The 26,887-nt window shown below is 43.1% G+C and overlaps 1 long non-coding RNA gene and 1 pseudogene across 1 annotated transcript in view; one reads left to right on the top strand and one right to left on the bottom strand.

The window, feature by feature from the left end:
* LOC144380556 (uncharacterized) overlaps positions 1-26,887 on the top strand; it is a 945,783-nt gene that overhangs the window by 891,930 nt on the left and 26,966 nt on the right. The gene's annotated exons all lie outside the window — the stretch shown is intronic.
* Positions 25,300-25,430, bottom strand: LOC144380639 (U4 spliceosomal RNA; annotated as a pseudogene).

Raw genomic sequence — 26,887 nt, forward strand, 5'->3', positions numbered from 1 at the left:
TTGTTGGCACCCTCCACATTTGCATCTGTAGCCTATTTCTCTGTGCCCATCAATAATCAGTCACTCAAAGCTCTCCATGGCTTTCTCATCATAACCTCAAGGCCCCTTGAGCTCTTCCAGCCTATGTCCAGCCACTTCCACAAAGCTGTCAGAGGCATACGGAAGTCTGGCTCTCTCATACCACCAGGAAGCGATAGGAGACATGGGAGGTGGTCTTCTGCCCTGGCTACCTAGACCCTCCTGGATATGCTCCCATTTCCACTCTAGATGACACATTATGAGGAAACCTTAAGCTCTTTCTTCTCTTTTCTGGTTCACGTCTAGAAATAAAGTGCATGACTCTCTGCCCTCAGATCCCCAAGCTTGTGTGAAGGATTTCTCCTGCTCCTCACCTCTTAGCTAACAGGCTAGAGCCAGCTCATATGCACCTGCTAGAGCCAGGTGTATATATCTCTTTCCAGCTCCACCAGCAGCGATGCTGTGTGTGTTGGTAACTTGAACTTGGCCATGGATGGTGGGAGTATTGACACCACAGAAAGTGGCAGACACTACAAACCAGGACTTTTTTTCATGGATAGCCATCTGTTAAACATTTAGCAGCACATCACTGCCCATTACACTTCACACCTTGATGGGGATGGGGGTGTAGGGCACACATGTCACAGAGCGCTTTCTCAAGGACACACCGATGGCCCAGCTCCTCTCTCTCTCCTCTTCACCTCCCTTCTCACTTGCCAATCTGTGTAAACTTCTAAGTATAATGCACTAGAACTCTCAACAGGAATTCTTCCCAAATCTGCTGTTAAAGGCACCTAATTCCCACCTCCACACATTCTAATATCATGGGTATGAGTGCACCCTCGGCACTGGGGATTTTAAAAGCTCCCTAGGTAATACTAACATGCAGAAAAGTTTGGGAACAACTATTTTAAGGCTGTGGTTCTCCACCTGGTTGCACGTTAGTGTTATTGGAAGTTTGTGTGTAAATATACATATGTATGTGGGTATATATATAAAATAAATGAATGCCCACCAAAAATCAACTAAAACCGAGTCTTCACAGGTAAAGTCCAGACACTGGTAGGTTTTAAAACACCCCAAGGTGATGGTGATACAAGGAGTTTGAGAACTACTAGTTTGCAGCGTAAGTTTTGGTTCTGCCAGTGTTGAAAGCTATGCTGGTCGATCCCAAAGCCTTTTCTCTGAATCTGTTTAGAAACTCAAAAGCTCCGAGATGCATGTCTTTCTCTCTGCTTTCCTGCTGTAACCGCCCTCCTTTGTGGCAGTCTGTATGGAAAGGTTTCACTGCTGTGTGAACGGTGCGAGATACAGAGAGGGAAGTGTGCGTTCCTGTGGATGAATAACTCAGAGGTTACCATCTAAATTGTTCTCTGCTACAAGGATAGAAAGCAACGCCTTAAAAACCAGATTCACTAGTTTTCTTCAAGAGAAAGGGGAAAATGGGGTAACGCCTAAGTGTGTCAGTTCAGGCTTCTATAACAGAATACCACAGACTGGGGGGGTTTATAAACAACAGACACTTATTTCTCACAGCTCTGGAGACCGGGAAGTCCAAGATCAAGGCCCCAGTAGATTCTGTGTCTGGTGAGGGCCCATTTCCTGAGGGAGCTCTCTGGGTCTCTTTCATAAGGGCAGAAATCCCATTCATAAGGATTCGTAAGGATGCCACCGTCATGACCCAAGCACTTCCCAAAGGCCCCACCTCCTAATACCATGACAGTAGGTGTTAGGATTCCAACAGAGGAATAGGGCGGGGGTGGGGGGGGGGGATGTAAACATCCAGCCCATAGCCCTTGGCTTCTGTTGTTGTTGTTAGTACTGGTGGTGGGAGTGGCGGCAGTCGGTTTGGTTTTTAGAGCTTAGATTGTTTTTCATACTTTTTTTTTCTCCCAGAAGCTCTGATCACCTTAGCAGTGGTGTGGCGATGGGGCTCTACATGGAGGTGAGAACAGTTACTCTATAGCCACATCGTTGCACATTCTGGAAGCTGGAGCCTCTAGAATGCACAATTAAATCCTGTCCTGTGTTTTCTTTTTTAATTAAAAATCCAGTTAGATACTTTATAGTTCTCATTATTTTTATAATCTCACAGCCCAATGAACCCTCAAATTACTTCTCCCTACAAGATATCTCTCCCTTCCACTGAGGTTTCCTCAGGAGTTCATCCACCAGATCCTTTTGCTCAGTCATGGCGGCCGTGGTAGCGGTTCCGGTAAAAGTACTGAATTCATTGCCAGCGCCACCGTGTCAGCGTGATACTGAGATGAATCCCATAAATACATCAACATTCCCACCTCAACGAAGTCGTTTGGCACATAGAGCAAGCTCGAATGCAACATGGAAAGCAGCACGTTCCACTCAGACGGACATGGATTTGGATCCCACCTCTGCCGCCAGAAAGACACATGGCTTTGGCAAGTTAGTCCTGCTCTCTGAGCCGGTTTCCTCATCTCTGAACCAACGATAATCATACTTTCTTAGAGGGTGTAACAAGGATCGTGGTTAATGTATTTAGAGCTAGAAATTTAATACATTAAGTGGTTCCTTTATATTGTTATTTTCAGGTCTAGACTTAGCCACAAGACCACACCACATACTGTAATAAGGGTTTGGTTTGGTTTGGTTTCTCACAAGCAGAGAGAAACAGCAAGCTTTCGTTTTCCTTTTTTATTTTAATAAGTTAGCAACCGCTAACCTGTCCGTAGCGTTCAGCGTACTCTGTATGTGTATAAAGAAAGGACAGGGAGGCCAGAAGACGGAGTGGGGAGTGTACTGCACAAATGGTCAACTCTCATTCTCAAACCCCCAGAGTCAGCAATACAGAGTCACCTGCAGAGGGGAATTTGTTCCATCAGAAAACGATTCAGACGCCACCCTCGTTCTTATTTCCAGAGTTCCCCGTCTGTCGGTGCTCTTCTAGCTCTGACGGTGAAAAGCAGCTCTTGGGTGTGAGAAGTAGCTTCTTTGCCTCTGCGTTCCTCCAGCTGCGCTTTGTTTTTACCTCTAGAGAGCACTTGTCATGTTTTCATCTAAAATGTTCTTTACAGATTTGCCTCTCCCCTCCCCCCTTCCCTAGTGTTTCTCAGCCTCAGCTGCACTTTGGGATCACCTGGGGAGCTTTAAAAGATCCTGAAGTCTGGGTTCTACCCCCCAGACATTTTGATTTTACTGAACTTGGTGCAACTTGGGCATTTTTTAAAGCCCTTCGGGTGACCGTCATCTGCAACGGAGGTTCGGACCCTCTGGCCAGCACCCTCCCTCGACTGTGAACATCATGAGGGCAGTGACTGTGTCCTCCTCACTCTCATGTCCCAGGCGCATAGCATAGTGGCTGGCACAAGAGTTGCTCAATACATGTAGGTAGGTGTTTAAGATCTTGTCATTTCGGATTCTCTCCCAACTAAGGAAGGAAGTGATCAGGATATCCCTAACATTCTGATCCTAGAATCTTGGTCCAGTAATCCCAGAGGCTCTTGTAGTTAGATTCCCATGATCACCGGTTGGGTCAGGCCCTGGATAACGATGATACTAGTGGTGGTCCCCCAAACCCTTCCTTCCGAAATTGAATAGCTACAGGATATTCCATGTCATTTGGAAGCCTGGGAGAGAGAGCTCATCAATCCTGTTCACAAAGGAAAAGAATTCCCTCCCAGGAAATGCTTAATGGAAACAAAAAGAATACTGCAGCAGGATTTCCTTCTCAGTCCAACTTGAGGCATGCCAGTCTATCAATACATATGGCAGCCCGAGATCTGATTCCGTAATCCCCACTGCAACTCCCATGTCTAATCATTTGTTTCAATTGGGACACGTTTACTGAATGGACATTTTGTGTAAGGTTCTGAAATACGTTCTATGAAAAACACTAGGAAGGTTCTGTATAATAATAATAATACGTCAAAATTGCATAGAACGTTAAAGTTGACAACGCACATGGTGCGTTCTAAACTTGATACTTCAAAAGAGTCTTGTTCAGCCCAATCATATGCCAGTGAACTCACAAAGGTATCCAGTCCCCCCTTCACTCTCTTTGCCATGGTTACAGCAAATTCTAACACTTTGGTTTCCACATCTAAAGCCAGCCTCAGAGGAAAATAAGTTATTACTTGCCCAGGAATAATTTAAGAAGTTCTAGAAATACCTCACAGCCAAAAACACCTACCTACCTCCCCCACATCTGAAATTCCAGCATTTGAGATTCTTCCCTTCCTGATAGCCTGCTAGGAGGAGCAAGAGAAAACTCTCACAACTTAATGAATTTTTTTTCAACTTAATGAATTTATCAGCTGCTTCCTTGATCCCAAGAAGCATGGAAGAAGAAGGAAAGGATCAGTGAAAGTCTGGAGGAGAATAAAGAAAAAATGTTGGGGAGCCTGGAAAACAAATCTCTCCACCTCCATATCCCACTTAAGGTCATTGCTAAGTACTGCCCCACTTCTGCTTTGGATAAAGTGGTCATTCACTCAAAATGTCCAAGACAGCTCCAGTCCTTCTGTCTCAATAAGCTCCTTAAGTCGGCTAACTTTAACTTACTTGACATATTTTGTTTGTGTTGTTAAACCTTCTGAATATAAATTGCATATAAATGTCTCCAGATCGCCTGAGGGGGAAAAGAAAAAGTATTTCTCAACAGGGGCCCTACTGGCATTTTGGATGGGACAACTCTTCCTCGTGCTAGACATTTTCGCTCTCTCCCCCACTTCAGCAAATGGAAGTAGCACGCCCCCCAGTCATTGTGACAATCAAAAATGCTCCCACACACTTCCAAACGCTCGTTGGAAGCGTGGTACTGGCGTGGGTTCAGAATCGCTCATTTTACACCCTGAGCCAGCAAGACACAAAAGGCTCACAGCCATCTTGTGGAGGCATTTTGCCTACAGATTTTTGAAGATGAAGTTGTCATCTTACCTTACCACCTTCATTAACAAAACAAAAATTAGAACTCATCCAATCGTGTGACTCCCTTCTACCAGAAACAAGAAAGAAACCAGAAAGGATTCATCCTCCCCTTTGTGAGAGCTTAAACATTATATATGTTCCTCTTAAGCCTTCTCTGAATTGGGTTGTTCCCAATAAATCTCCAATATACTTTAAATTTATTCTGAAACTTTCAAAGAGGATTATTGAAGTAGTGATGTCTGAGACCTTATTCAACACAACTTGAACTTGATCTCAGACGAGGAAGTTATGTCCTGTAAGGAGGAACATTTCAGTGTCCCTCAGGGGGCGCCATAACCCCTTCGCAGGCCTACCAGCCCTCTCTTAGGTGGTGAGGCTGGTCTGCAACCGGTTCAGTTCCATTATCAGAGGATTGGTAGCAAAGAATAACTCTCAAATGTGATCCAATGGGGAGCAACCAGGACAATTCTGGTAGCCCCATAGCCCTTTGTCTGTACCGAGGTCTCATAATCCAACCTGCTTGGATTCCTTCCCCCAACACAGTTTGATTATCTACAGCCATGGGTGATCCCAAGGTGAACCAAACTGTCCTGTTTCCAGGCAATGAGTCCCAACTTAACCCAATTTCCTTTGCAAGGGCTCCTGAACACTTCCATCTATTCAGACACACAGGACCTGTATTCATCTCACCAAGAAAGAATCCGAGTTCTCTATCTCCAGTTCCCTATGGCTAAGCAATCACTTGAAGTATTCCAAGCCTAATTGCTAAAATAATGCCATCAGGCAGTACAAGGTTGTGTCCTCGCTTTGCCAAGAACAGATATTAGGGAAATAGTCACTTTCTGTGTGTGTGTGTGTGTATAATTTTTTTTTTGGTTAATTTTGAAGACAGACCCAGCAGTGCTACTCTTGGGTATATATCCAAAAGAAGTTAAGTGCCCAAAATAGCGCTTTTTTGTATGTTGTCCACAAAAATACCTATACAAGAATGCTTATATCAGCTTTTCTCATAGTAGGCAAAAAGTGCAGAAAAACTCATCCAGAAGAGATTGAGTAAACAAACTGTGGTACACCCAGGCAAATGGGATACACCCTAGCAATACAAAGGAATGAAGTGTTGATGTATACTACCACCATCTCAAATGTACTGTGCATAGTGAGAGAAGCCAGACCAGAAAAAAAGAATGGGTCTAATTAGATGAATTTCAGGAACAGGTGAAACTAATGTGTGGTGTAGGAAAACAGAGCAGTGATTACCTCTGGGAGAGGGTGTCTTTGTGTGGGAGTATGAGGGGATTTTCCAGGGTGATGGAATTGTTCTATATCTTTATTTGGGTGGTAGTTATATGAGTATATAGATAAAAATTCATGGGGGCACCTAGGTTGAGCATCTGACTCTTGGTTTTGGCTCAGGTCATGATCTCTAGGTCATGGGATCGAGCCCTGCTCCGCGCTCAGAAGGAAGTCTGCTTGAGATTCTCTCTCCCTCTCCCTCTGACCCTCCCCCCATGTGTGCACGCACGTGCACTCTCTCTATCTCTCTGAAATAAATAAATAAATCTTTTTAAAAAATTTGTCAAATGAGGGGCGCCTGGGTGGCTCAGTTGTTAAGCATCTGCCTTAGGCTCAGGTCATGATCCCAGGGTCCTGGGATGGAGCCCCAAGTCGGACGGGCTCCCTGCTCAGCGGAAGCCTGCTTCGCCCTCTCCCACTCCCCCTGCTTGTGTTCCCTCTCTCACTGTCTCTCTCTCTCTCTCTCTGTCAAATAAATAAATTCTTTAAAACAAAATTTGTCAAATGATACACTTAAGATTTGTGTATTTACCGTAAGTAAATTATTCCTCAATAAAAAACTCCTAGGGCAAATGCAAAATGTTGTATTTAGAAGTCTCAGGGAAGAATTTCTCTTGTATGCAGTAATACGTGTGATGCCCAATGTTTATACTAATATTTCTCTCACCTATGTCATACTCTGTGAAATCATATTATTATGCTTTCCTCTAAATTATGTAATTGAGCACAAGTTGATGGGAGCCCTTTCTTCTCTGGGGCTGTTTGAGCCGGAGCAGCATCCAAGAGAGTAAGCAAAAGCCCTCCAGTCAGTGAGTGGTCTCAGTTTAAAAGCAGATTTGCTAAGGGAGGCACTTCATCCTTATCCCCAAAACCTTGCCAGGAATCTTCGAGACAGGCCTCCTTTCATGCGCCCTACTGAACTCTCCAATGACTGTTGGAACAATAACTGCCCTATGCCCCAAGTTTCTTCCTTTTCAAATTCAGTCTTTGCCCGTGTGAATAATTTATGACAAGTCTGGTTTAGAAGACAAACACACAGGCTCTACCTGATTGAATGGCCCTTTCAGCTTTTCAGAATGCAATAAAGCAATTCAGTGACCTAAAATTGTTTTCCCAAGCAAGCATTTAATTACTGCACAATTACTAGACCCTGCATCTGAACTGGCACTTGCTAACTCCAGAGCAAGAATAATTTGAAAATAAAGAAACTCTTTAGAAAATCATATTCCAGTTGTAGACAACAGCACAGTGGACTTCTTGACTACTTATCACATTTTTTTATCACGGTCAGATGAATTAGAATTTCAAAGGAAGTTGTTGCAGCATTGCTTATAGGGTTTTTGTTTCCCAACAGGCTAAGAAGAACTTGATGAAAGCTTGGTTTATTATTGCATGTCAGAGTTCAGGGCCACTAGCCGAGCTCAGCAGAGGCGAACCCACCAACAAGCTAGACTGAGTAAAGGACACTCCAGTAATCCTGTCGATTTTATCAAAACGTGAATGCATTCAACACCTAAGTTGTAAAACCTAAAGAACTTGTCATTCACACCTGTTTACAGGTTCCGAGAACATATAAATGGAAGATTAAAACTGGAAAGCATTGCCTTCTTAAGGAGGAGTTAGAGTCAGAAAATCAAGACCTACCAGTAGATCTTCAGGACCCACACACTCATTGCTGACCCCACGACTTTCTTCTTGGGTTTCCTGGAGTACTGTCTTTGATGGCATGCTTTAAGAGCAGGCCCTGAGACTCGGGTGTGTGTACATGTGATTTATCAAGGAAGAGCTTCCAGGAGAAACCAGTAAAAGGAAAGCAGAACAGGGCAGGGGAGGAAGCCTAACAGGTATGACCGCAGGGATCTGGGGATCTCCGCCATGTGGATCCCATGGGGAGCTCTGGAATGTAAATGCTACTTTGAGGCGTAAGAGCACCAGTCAGTCATCGGCTAATGGCCCTAGGGTGGAGGTAGGAGGAGATAAACTCCTAACAACTTGCTTCCCTCCTGGTGTCTGAGAGTTGGCTCCACCAGCGGCACAAAGATAGGTCCCTAAAGAAAGTTGAAGGTAGTTGTGTTCTAGTAAATGTTTAACAACTGGTTAGGGGCTGAGGTGAGGGGGCTGAGGTGATTTGTAGCATTTGCTGACTTCTGTCGTGTAAATACTCCCACTGTGGCCAGTGTCCGACTACCAGCTTGTCATCACTGACCACGGGGTCTTGGAAAGAGATGCACAGACCCTCCACTGTATCGTATTTCTACTATACAGTTATAATACACATAAATAACCTCAAGAGCATAGATGATAGTAATATGTAGAAAAATAATTAGGAAGTAAGGAGTTTTGAGTCTTTACTGCCTTTTGTGTGATATAATTCATTTTTATTATTATAAGTGTATATAGTCAATTCTCATTACTCACGATACTAATGTTCTGTAAAGTTGCTGCAAACACTCAATTAGCAAATATTAAATTATTGCTTCTACAGGAAATACAGGGTTAGTTTCCTGCAAGCTTTTGGTCAAAATATTTTGCCAACTAATCAATGCATGACCTTGTTTTATGCATGTTTCTGTTTAAAGACAACTTATTTAATATATGTTGCTGATTCATTAGCGTTGAACTCATGACCAACAGCACTATAACTCATGTCTGAACAAAGCTTATTTAACACATGTATTTTCTCCATAAAGCACATCACAACCTTTTTGTGCTTAGGAACACGAGTCAGCACTTGAGCACTACACTTAGGCGCCATTTTCAACAGCGAAATTACTCACAAAAAGCACAAAAATGTGAAAAACCTGGCACTAAACATACCACGAGAAAGAAACTCATTTACAGTATGAGAGCTGGAACAAGAAGGTCTTGTTTGACCTCAGCTGGGAGACTGCACATTGGGCAACTTGAATTTTTCCAACTCTGCACGTGCACATGTTTGCAAGTGACCACAAAAGTGCCCCAACTATTGATTTGAGGCTTACAAATAAATTTTAGCGAGTAAGTGAATTCACAAATATGGAATCCGTGAATAATGGGAGTCAACTATATACATAATTTTTAGCAATGACTGTGTTTAACAGTCTACTCACAGAATTCCTGAAAATTTAGCAATCAGCTCTTGTGAGCCTGAATGAGCCAGCTTCAACACAGCCTTGACTGGACTGGACTGGACATTATCTTGACCACCATCTCCACTGGTCTGTAAACCACAATGCAGGAACCAGGTCCTGTTTATTTCATTATTCTGGCACTTAGCTCAATGCCTGGCTCATGGCAGGTAATCAGAAACTGTTGATGGATGGATGGATGGATGCAGTTCCCCTCTTTTTGTTATTATGGCAAAATAATAAAACTCACATTGGAAAGGCACTTCTGTGTCTAGAAAGTACCTTCCCATCCAAAGGTTATTTGGTGTTCACAAAATTCTGTGGCCAGCATTAACAATTTTACAGATAAGAAAATGAGGCTCTAAGATTTAGGTGACTTCCCCAAGATGACAATCAATTAGGAAGAAAGTCAGGACTCAAATCAATTCTCCCTACTTCAAATCCTGTGTTCCTGCATCATACTAGGATTAACTGTGTCCCTCCGATTAATGAGTAGCAACAGCAAATACACCCATGCTATGTATGGGCAGGGTCCCCACATTTGCTTCAAAGGTTTCACCTGAACAAGTCACCAGTCTACCCGACAAACCAACAACAACAAAAACGACCTCCAATATTAACGATTCAGTCACTCGTGGTACAGAATTTAGTGGTCTCAATTTTGAAAGGCTTCAGATAACTGAAACACAAATCATCTAAGCACAACCGTTTCTGTAGGAACGGTTTTTAATAAAATGTGTCAAACACGTATTATATGCTCAGGCAATTTCTAAATTCTCAAATGACAGAAGTGTTCGTACGAGCTCCTGGATATCTCCTAAATCATATTTCCTTTAAGAGTAGTTTATTTCCTGTGCGTGTCCATACACAAATTATCTGCTTTTTCAACTTTTGCTAATGTTTTCTCTTTCGCTTACGGCTATGTGTAACAAAGGGACATTTCTAACTGCCTGTGTACCTGTTGTAAGTGGAGAACATAAGAACCACACTGAGCTTCAGAGGCTAGTCAGCTAAACTTAGCGGTTCAGCAACAAGTTCTGTAACCCAGCCCTCATGAAGCTCACAGTTCAAGTCACACACACACACACACACACACACACACACACACACACGAAATCTGGAACTGCAAATGGCCTCCTCGACTGTACTGCCATATTCAGGATTTTAACTCGTCCTTGGAGAATCCAGATCATAGTAATAAGCAGCAGTGCCTAAAACAGTGCCTTTTTCATAGTAGGTACTCGGCAAATGGCTCAGTGACGAGCCAGAGCTCTATGTTTTCCACCTAAATCTTCAGGAAAAAGAGAAAATGTAAAGTCATTGAGTAAAAGATCTTAGCTCTTGTCCTGGCCAGTGAGCCACCTATCAGCTCAGCTGCATTAAGGAAGAAGTTTGCTAATTAGGGGCACCTGGGTGACTCAGTTGGCTAAGCATCTGCCTTTGGCTCAGGTCATGATCTCAGGGTCCTGGGATCGAGCCCCACGTTGGGCCTGTTCAGCAGGGAGTCTGCTTGTCCTCCTCCCACTCCCCCTGCTCGTGCTCTCTCTCAAATAAATAAAATCTTTTTTAAAAAAAAGTTTGCTAATTATATGTAAAGTAACTTGGCACAGCTGGGCACCAGTAGCCTTAGAATGTATTAGTGTACGGTTCTCAGCTTTATTTCCTCTGTGCATTTGTCCATACATGTATATGTATGGACAGGGGTACAGGGTATGGACAGGGAGCTCGTGTAGTGATGAAAAATGAGACTCAACTTATCAATGTGGTGAGATGAGTCCGTTCCAAGAGTACAATCTGCAGGAAGACTCAAGAAATCCTTTGACCTAGCAATTACACATCTGGGAATTTAGCTTTAGGAAATAGCGCAAGATTGATATGTGAAGAGCTCCCACAAATATTTAGCAAAAACATAAAGAGCATACTTTTTTACTTGGCAAATGACTTTAACAGAAGATGTTTCAGAGGAAGAAATAAAAAGAATAAATAGTTATAGGAAAGATGTGCAGTGGTAAGATGTCATTTTCATCCATCCATCAGCCTGGAAGAATGGAAAACAGTAAGAGCCAGCGTCATCAAGGTTGCAGAAAAATATTGGAGGAGTGTACCCTACATTTATATCTATTGAAATTGCAAGCGCCTATACTCTGACCCTGCTTTTTCACCTCCAGGCATCTACCTTCTAAAAACATGTGCAGAAAAATGCATATGCAAGAAGAGTTATCTCAGTTACCATTTATTGTAATAAATAAACAATTTATTTAAATAAACAATTACAAACAGCTAAAGGTCCATTACCAGGGGAGTCATTGTGTTAATTATGCCATGTTGGTCCAATGGACTAATACACAGCAGGTTCAAAGAAAGAAGTGGGTCAGTATATGAATATGGAACCATCACCATGACATATTGTTAGATGAAAAGAGCGACTTGCAGAATAACACATAGTATTAGATCTCATTTAAGGAACAAAACACTATGAGTTACGTACATATACTTGAATGTATATGTATGGACAGGGGGTATAAAGAAAGGCACAATGAACTCCAGTTGCTACTTGTCCGCAGGTGAGTAGATGGAGAGTCAAAGTAAAGGGACATTTTTATGTTTTACTGTGTGTGCTACAGTACTGTCGTAATTTTGCAAGTGAAAATGCAATTATGTACTGCTTCAATGATTTATAAAAACAAAAAATACACGATAAAAGATTTTTTGAAACACTTCATCTAGAAAGAAGTGGGTGTCGGAAGGCAGAAAAGCAAAATGGAAGTTCTGAAAAATAAAAAGACTGAGTGGCTGTGTGTGACTGAAGGTTCAAAGACCACTTGCGGACTCTCTACCCCAAAGTTAAAAATTGGCCAGTGGGAGGAAGAGGCCAGGAATCACAGGGAATTCTGTCGGCTGCTGGGGCTTAACTTAATCTGATCAGAACCTGGATAGAACATGAATAAAAAAATGTTCTTTCCACTTCTCTCTGTGGTAGATTAAAGATAGCCACAAATTATTTGATGTTGCTCCCATCAAGAAATGGAGTCTCTTTCCCATCTTGAATCTAGGCATGTCCTGTGACTTGCTTTGACCGGTAGAACATGGCAGAAATGACAGAGGGCTTGCTCTGGGCCAAGGCTTCAAGAAGCCTGGCAGCTTCCACTATGTAGGGGGAAGCCAGCTAGCAGTGAAGAAGTCTCACTGTTCTGAGACTCCCATGTGAGGGCCCAGCTAGCCATGTGGAGAAGCCACCCAGCAAAGAACTAAGGGCCCAGACATATGACCACAAATGACCAGCCCCACCAATATTCCTAGTCATTTCAAGCCACCCAGCCAAGCACCCAGACACTGTGGAGCAGACAAGCCCTCCCCACTATGCCTCTCCAAATTCCTGAATCACAAAATCATAAGCAAGTAAAATAGCTATTGCTTCAAACCACTAAGTTCTGGGGTAGTTTCTTACTCAGCATTAGGTAACCAAAACTCTCTATGCTGTTCTTTTTCTCCCCTTCTCCCAACTATAAGAAGACTTTGCAGGGATGTGTAGTCTGACAGAGCTGGCTTTTATTACAAATCCTGTAACCACAGTGCTGACCATGCAAACTGACATTCTGACCCAAAAGATGCACTGTGCCAAACACTCAGAAAGCTATCTTCCTAGAAACTTCCAACTAAGTATTGTCAGAGAGCCAAAATAGTGCATGGGTGTTTTCGAGCTGGAAATAATCAGGTCACTGTTGAATTTGGAAAACCAAATTGCCAGCCCCTGACATCACAAAAGGGTTGCTCTTCTCTGGAACCTGCTCTGCACGAGCTCATCCAGAGGCTGGACCCTCCAAGGGATCCACCCTGGCTCATCCACCTGGTCCTTCTCCATGCCCGTCTCGGCCCTGACTACCATGAATAGAGAGTGTCTGGGAGTCATTGAGGGTCTGAGGGAGCTGGCAAGTGAGGAGGGTCACAGGTGTGGGTGGGAGAAAAGCCACAGATGTGGCCTTCAGAGATCATCTGGGTGGGCCCTAGGACTAAGCAGCCAACAAGAATGAGACCCAAGAAAATCTGGCTACTTGACTTCTCCCAGCAGGAAATGGGCAGTCCCTGTCAAACTTGGCCAGAAGCTTCTGCAAATGCAGTTTTTCTGGCACACCGAGACAGGAAGTTACTTGGTTTCCCTAAACCTTAAAGTCAGTCTGTCCCTACGAGTCACGGCTTCTGACATGCACATCCCACTAGTCACCACAGCCCAGAAACTAGAAAACCCTGTATTCATCCAGATGAATGTGCACAGGTGTTTCCGACTTCACTGTCCCATGAAAAATGTCACTGAATTGCTCTTTCTCATCTTGGGAACTCTGACTTAGTTTATTGGGACTTTTTTCTGGCTGTTCAAGTTTTGAAACATCCCAAGAATGATCATTTTTAGTTGTTCTGGGTAAATAGATGTGGCCGTCATATAGCTTAGACCTAGAGCCTTGCTACTCTGTGGACCAGCAGCACCGGGGACTTCGCTAGAAATGCAGACTCTCAGGCCCCACCCTGGATCTACTGCTACCCGCACCTGGTGCTTAATGAGATCCTCAAGGGATTTGTGTGCACAGTAACATTTGAAAAGTGCTGGTCTGGGGGACCACATCCCTTGGTGGTTGCTCCAGAAACAACCGGCTCCTCCCCATCCTCCTCCCCCTCCCCAGATTCCTTGCAAGCAGAATCATTTTTCAAGAAACATGGAAAGTGGATTTGAAGAAGAAAAGCAGGCCCAAATAGACCAACACACTGCCTCATATAGCAAGAACTCAATTAGGTAGCGGTAAGACTTTGCCTAGGTGGGGGTTCTTGAGGGTTGAATTGTGTCCCCCAAAAAGATATGTTGAAGTCCTAACCCCCCAGTACCTCAGAATGTGATCGTATGTGGAAATAGGGTCCTTGCAGATGTAATTAGTTAAGATGAGGTCCCAGCGGAGTGGAGTGGGCCCTCAGTCCAATATGATTGGTGTCCCACACTCAGGAAGAAGATGGCCAGGGGACTATGGTGGAAGAGATTGAAGGGAGGCATCTACAAGCCAAGAAATGCTAAGGACTGCTGACAACCATCAGAAGCTGGAAGAGGCAAGAGAGGATTCTCCCCCACAGGTTGCAGAGGGAGCATGGCCCCGCCAACACCTCGACTTTGAACTTGTCGCCTCCAAAGCTGTGAGACAATAAGGCTTCTGTTGTTTTAAGCCACCCAGTTGGTGGCACTTGGTTACGGCAGCGCTAGGAAACTACTAAGATGGGCAAGGGTGTGGATGGGGCTTGCAAACTGTCTGTAGAATCGTACCCACCCCCCTTTCTGAGCCCCAGGCCAGGGCCTGCCAGGGTCTCCTCCACAGGATTCCCTCCCTGCTGCTTCGTGGCTGAAGATTATCTAAGCACTATGGCTATCTTGGGTGATAATATCACAGAAACAACTTTCCTAGCAATCAGAAGGGAACAGAAGTCAAGAATTTTAAAGTGCCTGGTACACCATTGTCCTGCTCTGTTTTAAGCACCTTAACAACTCAAAGGACCTGAAAGCACAAATGCCCTTCAGAACCTAACTCTTCACCAGAAACTCAGCGACCAAGCTGGCTGGATTGTTGAGGAGGACGCTACAGAAAATAGCCCTCATCTGGCCTCCTCTTAGCTCTCTTCCTTTCACCGTAGCGAGAACTCTTATCTGGTTCTGGCTTATCCTGCTTAGTGCCACATGGAACCTTCTGCTGTTCTTCAGCAACTCCACTGATGCATTGTAACCCTGAACCTCAGGCCGAGAGGGGAAATCCTGCCCAGCGCCCTTTCTCAAGATACCGAATGTATGTTATTTATTTTCTCTTATCCCTCCCTGTGGTTTACCAAGCATTTCGAAAGATCTTAGAACCAAAAAGAACCTCAGTAAACATCTGGTCCAACTGTCTTACACATGATGAAATGGAGGCTCAGAAAGGTCAAATGTCGGGCCGCAAAGCCAACATAAAAACAAAACAAAACAGAAAACTCAGGCTGTCCAACTCCCAGGCTCTGCGAGCCTCACGGCCACAGTGAATAGACTGCCTTTTGACCGTTTTTTATCTGAGGCAAGGTTTAGGAGACCAAGCAACAACTGGAGCACAGCCTTTGAAGTCAAACAGAGCTCAGTCCGAGCTCTAAATCCTCCACCTACATGGTGGGTGACCCTGAGCAATTTCACCTCTTGGTTTCCTCATCCCATATAATGGGGACAACGCCACCACCTCAAAGATGGCTATGATGATTTCTGTGATAACATATGGGAAGTTCTGTGTCAGTTGGGGTGGTTTCAGCTCACAATGTCTTCGACTGCACTCCCCAGCTCCCCACCCACCTCCGCCCCTTAACATTTCTGTTCCTCACTATTGGCTTCAGCATCAGGCAAGCAGCAAGATGGCGGCAGCTGTTCCAGGTATCTCCTCTGGGCACAGCAACTCCAAGGAAGAAGAAAGCCTATCTCTTTTTGTGGCTCCTTCTTGGGAGTAAGAAAACATTTTCCAGAAGCTTCCCAGAAATTGTCCTAGTCTCACTGGCCAGATTAAGTCACATGGCCATTTAAGGGGAATGGGAATAATCTTAACCAGGCTATCCCTGAAGATGGGATCAGTTCCCTCTGAGACACATGGCTGAAGAAATGTAGGGTTCTGTTAGAAAAGAAAGTAGACTAGATGCTAGGTAGGCAAGATAGGCAAGAAGCACTAGCAATTACAATAGATGTTTCCCGTTAACTTATTTTATTGCAAGTGAAGAAGACACTTCTGGAATATTTTAGATAACCCTTCTGACAGATTTGAAATTACCTCCCCTCCCTCCATACCATTTTGCCCAAAGGGAGTTTCCTGACATTCCTGCTATAGCATCCCCCCCCCCGGGAAGTATGTCAACTCTTAGCTATTCCTCCCCAGTGACTCACCAAATATGTGGGCTGCCCCTCACAGTTGTACTGGAATTGAGTATCTAAGGATAAAACCATCCATACGAATAGCGCTCTTTGATACATATTATCTCATGTGAGCCTCTACATCTGAGAAGAATGAGGAACAGGGAGAGGTGAAACAATTTGCCCAAGGTCCTTAGCTAATAAGTGGCAGTACTATCTAGAAAGAGACCACAAATGCAATTGCTTTCTGCTGTTTTGCTTTGCCACTAGCAATTCCAGGTAGAAATTCGGCCGACATGGCAGTCACGAGAGGTTATTGGTGCCAACAGAACGGTGGAGTTCCACATTCTATCTCCATCCTGTATACCCTTTCTTTCCAGATCCACCCATTTTCTAATCCAAAATCTTCCTAGAAGCACAAATGAAGCCTTCCTTAATTCAAAGTAGAGCTACTCATTTATTTACCAAACACTGACACAGCACATGCTTTGCACCAGCCATTAGGCAACATGCTTGACAAATATTAATTCATTTAATCCCACTTAGTTCTGTCTGCTTAGTGAAGCCCAATGTCCTTAGGTCATACCTGTTTCACAAACACCTCATATAATTTATTCTACTGGATATCCACTCAAGGATGAGACCCCAAAATGGCCCAGAATTCAGGAACAGATCAAACTTCTGGACAAAAATCTTTCCAGAGCTAGCCATCTTTTCTCTTACTCTTGTGTTAGAAGCAACCTATGCCCAAATTACCCAGTCAGAGCAAATATGTAAACAAATCATGCTACAGCCTGCAATTGCTTGAGGAAAAATCTGGATTGTCCTAAACTTATCATAGAACATAATCCTTTCATAACCCCCTTTTCTATCTTGGCAGATTATAATCTTCCTTAAAAGGCGAAGGAACTTTCTGGTTCAAGTTTGGGAGGGCCGAAGGGCATCACTTGGTGCTGCTTTTGTGTGGACACATTCTTAATCTTCCCGTTGGTGTTTTAAAATAACAGATCACCCATGGAAATTATAAACTGTACCTTATAAAAGTCCCTGTGAAGTGCTGCCATTTGCAAGAAGGGCTTTCTGACAGCCCAAGAAGTCACAATATGTCTCCTGCTTTTCATGTGACAGTAATTACTATCTCAGCTCTAAGTGTTTACTCCCGCCGCCGAGAAAACAACATTTATAAGAGGTTCCAGCCGTGAACCATTACTGTTTGCAATATGGGAGGATAAAGCCTTCAAAGTATAAAAAGAGAAAACCTAAGATATTTTGTCTCCTTTAACAGTTTGGGATCAGCCTTTTAAGGAGGATATGGTCAACAGCCTCACATGCTTGCAAAAACAAGTCGCAGTTGTATAGATTTGATTAACAACGTACCAGCAGGTGTCAGGTTTTTTTTTCTCTTACACTATTTTTCTTTTTTAAATTAAAGTTCGCCACAGAAAAACCAATAAAAATTACTGCTCCTCATACCTTGGGGAACTAGAGAAAACTCTGTCAGATTCTAAGAAATTTGCTTATTTGAAAACATGGGGGGCGCCTGGGTGGCTCAGTCGGTTGAGCGTCTGCCTTCGGCTCAGGTCATGATCCCGGGGTCCTGGGATCGAGCCCCGCATCGGGCTCCCTGCTCAGCGGGAAGCCTGCTTCTCCCTCTCCCACTCCCCCTGCTTGTGTTCCCTCTCTCTCTGTCTCTCTCTCTGTCAAATAAATAAATAAAAATTTAAAAAAAAAAAAGAAAAGAAAACATGGTTCACTTTGCTAGAAATAAATTGCCTTTGGTTGAACACGCTGGATAGGTACTCCTCTGTAAAATGTCAAGTGAAGAAAATGAAGATTTCCTCCTTCAAGCTTTCTACACCAGGGCTTCCTAGATCTTAGCATGTGTAAGACTTCAGCAGCTCGTCAAAGTGCAGATTCCTATAGCCCCCCAGAGAATCTGATTCAGTAGGTCTGGGGTGGAGACCAAGATGCTTGAACTCTAACAAGCCACCAGTTAGTGCTGATGCTGCTGGTCTGGGAACCAACCACCCTTTGACCAGCACTTGTCTACACCAGTAGCCTCTTCAGTGAACGCCGGCATTTCACCTTCGGAGATTCCTTTCCTGGGGTAAAGAAATGTGCAAATTAAATACCAGCCCATGTGACCAACTAAAGAAAGCTGTGTTCTTATTTTGGGTTTCAGTTCAATTCCGCAAACTTACTCTGCTGTCTTGCACTATGCCCGCTGAAGACAACAGTTTTACTCTTAAGAAGATTCCTATCTCTACATGTACATAAATACCAAGGCAAATTATAACAAGACTGTGATATGACGAATACCAAAAATGAAGACCACACTCCTAGTAGAAGCTAGCATTCAGGGAATGTCAAAGGAAAGAGGAATAGGCAGGGAATGGTCAGAGAGAGCTTACAGAGAAGGTTTGCAAGATGCTTTATACTTTGCCATAGAGCTTTCGTATAATCTCACGTATCCTATAGAACTAGAACAATCCTGTGAAGCATATATGACTTTCTCCAATTTGTAGATGAAGAAATGAAGGCCGAGAGAGCTAACATAATTTGCCAAAGTTATATTAAAAACAAATGAGTAACATTTTAAATGGTGGAACTAAGATGAAGGGCATCCCCAGATGGAGAAGAAGCAAGAAAAGAGGAAGAAAATGAGAAGATACGAATTGTCACAAAAATATTGATAGTAAATAGCGGGCATTTCTTGACCACTTAATACTGCCAGACACAGTCCTAAGAGCTCAGTATACATTATCTCACGTAATCCTAAAGAGCAATCCCATAAAATAAGTATTATTATTGTCCCCTTTTATAGAAGAGAAAAACTGAGGCACAGTGAGGTTAAGTAACGTGTCCAAGATCACATAACTAAAAAGTGGTTCTATCAGAATTTGAACCTAGGCTTCTTAGAGTTTTAGTAGAGAGCAAAAGATGGGCTGTATGACTAGTATTTTTGTGCTGGAGGTGAAGGGGAGCTGAGGTTAGGAAAAACTCTTGCACGTCTACCTAAGAACATCAAATTGGACTTGATGTGGTAAGCAAAGGGGAATTAATGCAAGTTTTATTTTAAGTATGGGAATGAAAAAAATCAAAGATCTATTTTAGAATGATATCTGTAGCAGCATTGTCTAGGATGGTCTGGAGGGGGACAGAGAAGAGAGGCAGGTAAATCAGTTATGGCTGTCAGGATTCACCTGAGATGAAGTGTGATGTTTGTATGGTACTTTACTCTTCGCCGTAGAGTTTGCATGCAATCTCATTTAGTCTTTAGAATAAGTCTGTGAAGTAAATATTATTTGCCCCATTTTATAGATGAAGAAATGAAGGCTTAGCGGGTGAAAAAGAATTTGCCAAAGTTAAAAAGCAAGGAAAGCTGGAGCCAAAGAATAAAGTTCAGAGCTAACATTATGCTTCCGTGAAAGAAAATTTGGAAACCGTGGCTGGGATGGCTCTCGTGGTGACTTCCCATGGCAGCATAGGGTCCCGAGCTCTTAGTGAAAAGAGGCTTCCAGGATCAAAAAAGATTAGGTGAACCTGGGCTGTCTGCTGCAGAACTTTTCCAAAAACCCTAATGTATGTGTGCACTGCAAAGCTGTAAAACAGCGGCTAAATAGCATGGTGGCTACAATGAATGATACTGTATTGTATACTTGGAAGTTGCTAAGACAGAAAAATCTTAAAATTTCTCACCACAGAAACAAATGGTAACTATGTGAGGTGATGGATATGTTAACTAACTTTATCATGGTAATCAGTTTGCGATACGCATGCGTAGCACATCATCACATTGTATATATACCTTACACTTACACAATGTTATATATCAATTATATCTCAGGAAACTGTAGAACACAGAATCAATGCAAACTCCAAGAACAAGTAGGCTGTGATATATGTCATTTACCAAAAAGAAAGGATTGGCCCACAGAAAGCTTGTTATAATACATGTTAACGGTAGGGTACAGTATGTGAAACACTTCCCTAAGGAAATTATTATCAAGAGAGTCATCATAGGATTGCTTGCTGGACCTAGAAGTGGATCCAATGGGTGTCTTTGGCACTTCCATGCTTCTGTGTGTGAAACTTGATATTGGAGCATTTAATAAAGGCTGGTCATTAAAAAAAAAAAAATAGGTATCCCCCTCATCGCCCTCACTATCTGGACTTGTTATCCATGTTCTCACTATCTGAACTCAATACCCAAATAGATTTGGGAAAGCAAGGAATACTTGTATTTACTTTTCTCTAATGCGACACATATGCCCTGACTTCCATAGGGAAAGAGATAAGGTAAACCTGCATGGAAATCGTTTATATTAATAATAACATAACAGGCCATGGCCCCTTGATCGCCTGATTGCACCATTCCCACCCTCCTTCACTCCTCTCTTTGTCGGAGGGCTCTGGCTACCTGCAAACTACCTTTCCCAGACTCCCTTGCCTGTTGGCTTCTGCTTGGGTTCTGCCAATGGGAGAGGATGAGAGGAGATTGGAAGGTGGAAGAAAGGGAGAAGACGTTTTTCTCCAGCTTCTGGTGGTGTCTGTGGCATAGAGATGGCCTTCTGTCTTTCCAGCACATGTGGTGATGGACAGTGGCTGGTAGCTGCCAGCAAGTGAGGGTGACAGTAGCAGCTCTGACGTCACGCGCAGCTGCAGGCTCGGGTGGCCTTTGGTGTTTTCGGGAGTGACAGGATTCTCAGAGCACCAGCAGTGTGGGAACAATTTCAGTGAAGAGCATGCTCCTGGGCTGTGGGAACAGCACCTCTTCCGTTTGGCTCCTCCGGTCCTAGCAATGGTTTCTGGGTAGGGTAGCTTCCTGCCGTTTCTACTCTTGGGGTCTCCTCCTTTCCCCTTGTGTTCCCTGAGCATGGCCAACACTCTTGTAAAGCATTTCCTGTATTCAATTCCCTCTGAAAGACCTAGGGTGGCTCCGCCGTCCTGACTGATACCCCCCCACAACTGAGCTTTCCCACACTCCTGCAGTATTTCTTTAAAAAAAAAAAAAAAAAGATTTATTTATTTGACAGAGAGAGAGAGACAGCAAGAGAGGGGACACAAGTAGGGGGAGTGGGAGAGGGAAAAGCAGGCTTCCCACTCAGCAGGGAGCCCAATGCGGGGCTCGATCCCAGGACCCTGGGATCATGACCCGAGCCGAAGGCAGATGCTTAACGACTGAGCCACCCAGGCGCCCCTCCTGCAGTATTTCTTCAGCTTTCCTACAGAAGCCCTTCTAAAGGTAGAGAAGGACGAACGTGATTTCTTTTTTCTGCGTACCTGGCATCTGATGGTTTAGCCCCAAGCAGTTTCCCAAAGGAGGAGATATATTTTCAGTATCTTGTTTCATGTTAACATTTTTATTTTTATAAAAATATGCATCATGAATGACTTGACATTAAAGATGCATCGAGTTTATCATGCGGTTCTGCTTACCCTGGCGTGTGACCGCGTATGCCTTTGTGGTGCAAATAACTCAGTTTGAAAAGCAAGAATCCCAGGTGCTATCTGAAACTATCTTAGCAGTCGGTCACCAAAGCACTAGCACTTGTCCTTAGAGAGCAAACCTTGGGAGGCAGCTTGGCAAAGTGGAGAACATGGCCTTGGAGGCAGGCAGGCTGGATTCCCATCCTAAGCGTCATCTGCTAGCTGTGTGACTTAGAGCCAGTTTCTTAACTTCTCTGAGCCTTTCCCTGTTTATAAACTGAACCTAGGAATCTCTAACATACCAGGTTGTTATGAGGATTTGCTATAATATAGGTTGAGTGCTTGGGACCGCCTAGATGCTTAAGAAATGCTAAATTGCTGGTGTCATTATCTGCTAATGGAAATTACAGCCTTTCCTGGTTGGTTTCCAAGTGCCTCCTCTCTGTAGCTCTTGGGAATGAAGAGAAGTTAATAGCCCACTCCCATATGCATCAGCCAAAAGAAAACTTTCTAGAAATCGATTGTTGCTTCTCATCAGGAAGAGGATAGGACTCCTTGATCCAGTGATTGACTTGTAGTCAGCCTTCACCTCACCTGCCAGGGACCTGCTTCACGGAACGGGGTCACTAATGACACCTCTATTATGTGTGCTGCCTCTCTCATTCTCTCCTACCCCACAGCGCCAAGTAACGTCTGGAAAACCAGGCACAGCTTCTGCCCAGTAACTTATAGTATAAATACATTTTTCTATAATTGTAGGATGTATAAATCCACTGCTGAAATCACCCTGGCTGTGCCACATTTAACTCAAGACAAAAAATTTCATAAAATGGGTGGCCTGAGCTTCAAATTTTCGGGAGGGAGGTGTCGTTTGGGATCACTGATATTTATTCCCCTCTGTCCCTAAGTGAAACTTCCATGTATTATTATAAGCTCTAATAGTCATAATAAGCTGTATCACTATCAAGAAATGGATAAGTCTAAGATACTGTATTTAAAGGACATTTGCTGTAAGGTATTTGCATTTGTGAGACAGTGTGGTTCCTAGCTGTTAGCATCGCCTCCTGTCACTCCTTTTCTCTTCTTGCTGTCCCCATGCTTCTCTCTTCAACACTGAATGCTAACTGGGCTAGTGTAAACAGACCCTGTTTTAAATTTTAAATGAATTATAATAAACCAGAAGAGATTCGATCTTAGATCTTAAAGCTTTATTTTAAAGAATTATAGGGGCATCTGGCTGGCTCATTCAGAAGAGTGCATGACTCTTGATCTCAGGGTGGTGAGTTCGAGCCCCACGTTGGGTGTAGAGATTACTTAAATAAATCTTTTTAAGAAGAATTATGAAGTAGGTGGCTAATTGATTTGAAAAGAGGGCTTGGGGGTGCCTGGGTGGCTCAATCAGTTGAGCGGCTGCCTTTGGCTCAGGTCATGATCCCAGGGTCCTGGGATTGAGTCCTGCATCGGGCTCCTTGCTCAGCGGGGACCCTGCTTCTCCCTCTGCCTGCCACTCCCCCTGCTTGTGCGCTCTCTCTCTCTCTCTCTCTCTCTGTCAAATAAATAAATAAATCTTTTTTAAAAAAAAAGAGGGCTTGGTACATTTACAAAATAGCAGGTACTTACTTTGCAGAGCAATAGAATTTTTTATAGAGATGAATGAATTCTGTTTACTTAAAATGTAATCAGCTTATCTACATCAGCCTGTCAGTAATCCAACACTACCATTAAAGACTACACAGAAGATCCATTTATTCTTTCAAAGCATAAATATTTGTCGGAGACCCACTGTAAGTCCGGCATTGCAATAGACAAAGACTGATACACTTTCTGCCATTGTGAAACTTAGAGTCTAGTGTGGCAAGTAGAGCCAGGGGCTTGAATAGTGGTCCCCAAAAGCTATGTTCACCTGAAACTTGTGAATATGTCCTAAATCCAATCAGTATCCTTCTGAGAGACCAGAGGAAGACTCTTGAGACACAGGGAAGAAGGTCATGTGAAGACAGAGGTAGAGATTGGAACGATGCAGCCACAGGCCAATGAAGGCCAGGAGCCACCAGAAGCTGGAAGAGGCAAGGAAAGGCTCTCACTTAGAGCCTTTGGAGGGAGCATGGTTCTGCCAACAGCTTGCTTTGAGACTTCTGGCCCCCGGAACTGTGAGAGAATACAATTCCGTACAATTCCACTCTTTTAAGCCACCAAAATTGTGGTAATTTGTCCATCAGTCCTAGGACACTAATACAGCGGACTCTAGTCAAGTAACCGTAAAATAAATATAAAATTGCAACTGTGCTAAAAGCTATGATGAAAAATTAAGTGATGTAGCCAAAGCACTCACGTCAGGGATTTGAGCTCGTCAGGGAGGGAATGATCTGAGGGATGAAGAGCAGAGGGAACAGCACATGGGAAGTCCCCGTGAGAAAAGACGGCACTGGCTAGTACCAGGTGCAGGGAGCGGGGAAGGGGAGGTGACTTTCAAGATGACCTTGAGGTTTCAAGATGAGGTCAGCCCAGTTCACCTTGATCAGACCTCACTTGCCATTTTAAGGACTTTGGTGTATAATGTAAGATCAACAGAGAAGAATCCACATATATTAAGTTCAAAGTATGGTATGTAATCCATACAGAAAATTAGGCAGTTGGTTGAAAAAGCTCCAGAAAATGAGAATCATTAAAAATGACACATGGATACCTTTAACATTTTATTTGAAATGTGCCTTCATGCCCCAGTCCCTCCATGAAGATTCAAGACTTGGTCTTTAAGTATGGGTTAGATGAGTGTCTTTCTTTGGTCTCTTTCTTATCTTTAAGGTGTTGTCTATGGCTTTCCACTTCAGTTTCTTCTAAGAAAGAACTAAAAGACACTTGCAAAGCATTCTGAGTGCCGGGTCCTTCTAGAGTTTTATTTTATGAGGTCTTCTGCAGATTTCTCACTCATACTTAATTGAACAACATTCTTTATAGCCATCTGCCTTTAGTGAGTCTTCCCAAAGCATTCAACCTGGTTTTCAGAGAAAAACATTCTCTGAAATATAAATGTGTTCATGTTTCATCAACTTACATAATACTTCATTAAATTGGGTCATTATTTCAAAAACTGACAAAAACAGGTTAGAGACTCTTAGTAAACATATAGCTCAACTGGTAGGAGCAGAAATATGTGAGCATCCTGGTTAGTAGTCTACTAGCAATGAGCAATCAGTATGCCATGGGCATGGGTTGTATAAATGGGGAGCACTGGTCACTCCAGCCGATTGATTACGTGGATGTCCGTTACAAGAATAAAATGAATCTGGATTTTATGAAGAATGGATTTAACAGAGCAAAGAATAGATGGTTGCAGGCCAATTAGGAGGCTAACAATAGTCTATGTGAGGTATTTGTAGCTTGGATTTGTAACTTGGTTCTCTAGAATGGTAATGGAAAGAAATGCCCACATTCGAGAAAGATTTAAATAAAATTGGCAAGATGGTGGGTTGGATATGGTGAGAGATAGGGAAGTGTCAAGGATGACTCCAAGTTTCTGGTTTGCAAAACTGGACAGGTAATGATGCATCCACTGAGTTGGGTTGTGCTGGAATTGGACCAAGTTTGAGACGAGTTTGGGATATGTTGAGTTTGAGGTACCTTTAATGTTCAAAAGGGGTCTAGAGCTGGGAGGAGATATCTGGGCTAAAGTTCAACATTTAAATACAATCATTTTAACCAATGTGTTAATGTCATGGCAACTTTCAATCAGCAGTAATTGTGCTTTGATTAAAATCTCATTAGCTGAAATATTGCCCCAGCACAAAAACTGTCAGGGCAATTTTGCATTACATTTGTACATTATAAAGCTGTACGTTGCCAATATTTAACAGACTGGTTGGAAAAAAGAAAAGAAAACCACACGTACACCATTCCATAGGGACGAACTTTCAAAAGAAAATCCGATTCATTACAGTTTTTCTCTATCCCTCATCAGTAGTAACGTACATTGTGTGCTTTCTGTAGGCATCTTCCAAAGTGTTCACATATAATTTTAATTCATTCAGTCTTTGAAAAGATTCTTTAAGGTAGATACTGATATCGTCATGTTCATTTTACAGTTGAGAAGGGTGAGGCACAAACTGTTTTAGTATTGCCCACCCTGTAAGTTGGCAGAGCTGTGAATCAAGCCACGGTGGCCTGTCTCCAAAGCCAGTGTCCGTAACCCCCGGGCCTCACTGCCCCTGGGAAGAGGAGGCGTCAACAGCCACAGGACTTCTGGGCACGTGGCATACTCTGGAATTCTAACGCCGAGGAGGGAAAACGGAGCAACCATCATCAGTCTTCTTTGATTTTCCTCACTGTCCACAGTCATGCAGTTTCCCAGCCCCCAGGTTCCTGTGTTTTTAGAAAAACACATTCTCTAAAGTAACAACACGAATTGCTTCTTCAAATGTTTTTGAGTCTTTGTGCCGCTGGCTCAGATAGCTTTCTCGCTGGCACAGGAAAGCAATGAAGCCAATAAGGAAACTATGAAGAAGAAAGCTTCTCTAAAGAGATCTGAAATCAGCTTTCAAAGTATGTACAAGAAGGATATGTTTGCAAAACAGTAAGAACTGTCTCCAAGACTTTCTGATAGCTTTAGCAATACTGGGCACTTGACATCTGTGCAAAAAAAAAAAAAAAAAAAACCTTTTATCTCTGAAATAGTAAAGACATCATAACATCAGATCAGCATATTAATAACAAAGGACTTGTTTTGCTATCGGGCAGCTAAAACATATTTCTTTGCTAGGAAATATTTTCTAGATTTCATCATGCCTGGTCATAAATTATGTATTCCTAAATTGTTGTTAGCCAGCTAACAGTCAGTTGGACAATCCTTTTTACGGAGGCATAAGTTGACAGTGATTTAATATTGCAAACTTTATCGTGCCTGCTTTGCTTAAGTTTGTCGATCGAAAATAAAATGGTTTGAGGGAAGTAAATTCATCTTACACCGAAAAATTATGATAAAATTTCATTGGCTTTCCCATAGCTCTGGGTGAGGCTCAAAACTCACTTTTCTTTTATCGTATTGGTTTCCAAAAATTGAAGTTCTTCTAATAGCTATCCCTTCTTTTTCTCTTTCTTTTCATCTGTTGTGTCCTTCCGTCAACTTTATCCATCTGGCTCCCATTCCTCCTTCGCACCCGGCTCTCCCAGCCCCACCTGCCTGTCTCCCCGGCACCTCCCCCTTCCTTTCTGTTTCATATTCTTTACCCTTCTCTATTCCTATGAGTTAAAT

The sequence above is a fragment of the Halichoerus grypus genome, chromosome X, assembly GCF_964656455.1.
Source record: "Halichoerus grypus chromosome X, mHalGry1.hap1.1, whole genome shotgun sequence".
Classification (NCBI taxonomy): domain Eukaryota; kingdom Metazoa; phylum Chordata; class Mammalia; order Carnivora; family Phocidae; genus Halichoerus; species Halichoerus grypus.